The sequence below is a fragment of the Carlito syrichta genome, unplaced genomic scaffold, assembly GCF_000164805.1.
Source record: "Carlito syrichta isolate Samal-C Ts95f unplaced genomic scaffold, Tarsius_syrichta-2.0.1 Scaffold307118, whole genome shotgun sequence".
Taxonomy (NCBI): domain Eukaryota; kingdom Metazoa; phylum Chordata; class Mammalia; order Primates; family Tarsiidae; genus Carlito; species Carlito syrichta.
The window spans coordinates 144,688-148,073 of NW_007251214.1; positions in this window are offsets into that span (position 1 = coordinate 144,688).

The following is a 3,386-nucleotide window of genomic DNA, read 5'->3' on the forward strand; positions in this document are numbered from 1 at the left end:
AAATCAAATCTGCTCCTAAGGATGAATACTTGAGGTTCATCCAAAGAATGTGCTTCGGGTTTGAGAGTATTTCCCAGAGAGTAACTCAAAAGCCTTTAAGCATTTGCTGAGCCGGGTGAGTAGGCAACTTCTCTAACAGGATAACAGTCATTTAACCTACAAACAAATCTAGAGAAATCACCTCTCTCTATTCTGTCCTGCCTCTGCTGGTTTACTTCTCTTTCATATTTAAGCCAAGTCAATGTTACAAAAGAATACAAATTGGAACTATTTGTGGAAATCTTGTTAAAAGTAACAGCTAGCATGTATTAGACATTTACCAAAGCCGGGTGCTTTATACTTTACACACAAGATCTAGTTTAATCTTCAATGAAACATGAGAGAGAAAGGATCTTTCTGTTTTATCAGAGGGGATCTCAAGCTCAGAGATTATTAAAGACGAGGCATGATGCTGTGGAGATGATAAAGAGCTCTAATGTCAATTACGCATGCCCAAGATCTACAAATAACTGCCATCCAGCCTTCACTAACAACTCATGGAGCTGCTGACCACTTCAAGACATCCGGCAAGACTGCAAAACCTCATTAGCCATGTAGTTTGCAAAGATCAGAGCCACTGTGTCAGTATTCAATTATGCAGATCACAGATTTTATTTGGAATCTTTTTCCCTATATTTAATTTTAAAGTGACTTCCTTTAAGAGAGTTCAATCATACTCAATTAAAAAGATATTTATTCGGTGGTTACAATGGGCCTGGGACTATGCTCCATGTTGCACAATTTAAGAGAATCTCTACTGCCCATAGAGGGTATTGAAGTTAAATGTTGTTGTCTGAGCCTAAATGTACAGAATTTAAAAGAAAACAAATGAAAGGCTAAATAAGGATCAGGATTCCTTTTTTTAATTATTATTTTTTATTTTAATATTTTTTAATATTAGCAGGAAATATGCAAGTATCTTCCTTTAAGGAGAGGAACACAAACGTGATTCTGCCATTTCTTAACAAAGGATACTGCAGGAAAATGTTTACCAAGTTCCAGTAATGATGAAAGTCAATGCAACCATTAATGGTTTGATCATTTTTATAATTTATGGTATTAAATATGAGGAATGGTCTCTTTTTATTGTCTCCCATCACCAGCCTTAAGTAAACAAATTGCTTACCCTCTTTAAGCCTCAGTTTCCCAATCTGTAAAATGAGTATAGTAACTAGACCAACTTCTTAAGACTGCTGTGAAAATTACGAGGAAAATGACTACAAAATACACAGCCTGACACCTGGTGCATCAGATAAATGCAGCATAAGATGTTCACTTGTTATTAATTAATAAGTTGCACTTTGCTGTCATGGCTGAATTTTAAGGTATATGCTAAATTAAGAGCCAGAAAATAAATCTATTCACTTTGTTGCCAGGGTAACTCACAAACATGCTAAATATCTGTCTTTCATCAAACTGGCCTTCATTACCAATTCAGCACAAATAAGGCCACATTTGAGATGCACATTAGCCCTACTTAGCAATCTCTGTCATGTCACTAGAAATGTGCAGTGCAACTTTCCCATGAAGCTGAATCTCACTGAATCCTGATACAACTGCCCAGAACTCAAGTTCACTCAAGTTGATAACAAGGTTACTACCTGTGAAATGAAACAGTCTATGGAACAGTTGTTTATGTAAACAAATGATGTTCTTTTTTCCCCAGCAATAGCAGAATGAAATCAATTAACGGGTCAATCAAAACCTCCAAAGTGTACATTATTTCTGCTGAGACTTTTTCTACAAACTGGCAACATGAACTGGCCAGGCCTGCCGTAACAAGCCCAGGCTGCTTTAGCAATGTACTGTGGGAAAAACTTAGGGGACAAACACTTTTGATTAAAATGACTTCCCTTAACTTAGATTTTTAAAAAAGTAGAAATTTTCAAACAGACATATTCAGAAAAACTCAATGTGCTCATTGCTTTGTGGTTATAGTGCATTTTTCTTTCTTCTGTTAATGGGAACTAGATGGCAGCAGGGGTTCACAGGCCAACAGAGAGACCTCCAGGCTCACAGTGGGCTCTCTCGTTCTCAGTTTCCCTGGGTAGGTGAGGGCAGCTCAGCAGGGCAAGGGCTTCTGGTCAAAGCAGTAGAGCAGGAGGAGATGGGTGGCAGGTGGGTCTGCTCAACTTGTGCCAGCCCTGTGGCCACTTATCAAAGAGCAAAGTGTGGCCTGCCAAGTAACTCTCTTGACTTTTTAAATCCTACTTACAAAGGTTAACTGAGCATGGCACCTTTTCCTTTACCTGTATTGTCTGGTGGAAAAAGAGATGTCAAAGCTGTGCTTGCCAGTAGATTTTATCTGAGTGTTGAGATGGCTGTCAACTACCTCATCACACAGGTTGCATGTAGTTCTTTGTAATTCCACAATACATGCCACACTGAATGGATGACTGAATACTGAACTGTAAATTCCTTTAGGATATGTGGATTCTTTTTAAAATCATTTATAGATGAGCTGACTCAATTAGCCCTACACATCAGTACACCTGGGAGATTTCACAGGTAAGTCAAGGCCAGGAGGATGCACTTTTGGAAAGTGTGTGTGTCATACATGCCTCTACGTCCCTTGTGGTTCAGAACAGGGTCTGATGCATGGCTGCTTTCAATAAATATTTACTAGTGACAAACAGTTAATGACAGCATCAGATCACAACTCAGTCACTGGCCCACTTAGCACCTGTTGTGCAAGTGTGAACTTAAGCCAGGTGTAGTGGCTCATGCCTGCAATCCCAGCACTTTGAGAGGGAGAGGAGAGGACTACCTGAGTCCAGGGGTTCAAGACCAGCCTGGGCAACTTGGCGAGATCTCGTCTCTACAATAAATCAAAAAATAAGCCAGGCGTGGTGGCATGTGCCTGTGGTTCCAGCTACTTGGAAGGCTGAGGCTGAAGGATCGCCTGAGCCCAGCAGGTCGAGGCTGTGGTGGCTGAGAGCATGCCACTGCATTCTAGCCTAGGTGACAGAGTAAGACTCCAACTCAAAAAGGACAAAAGCAAAAACAAGCATGAGCTTACCTGGGAAAAGCATCAAAGCAGTATGTTTTACTGGTATCCGGAAAAGTCATTTGCAAACCAGACATCAGAGGGGAATGGAGAATTACTGCTACACATTCATATTGCAAGGCCAGGTCCACTGTGGACAGTCCCAATGCTCTGCCCATAGGGGATGATGTTCTCAGTACTTATGCCGTATCTAGAGAAATTAGAGGATGCATGCCATTAGCCAATGTATGAAGGAAAAGAGGGGGGAAGTGGGAGAAACCCATAATGTATGAAGGAAAAGAGGGAGAAACAGGGGGAGAAACTCACAAAATCCCCATATTTACCAGCCTAAACTATCTAA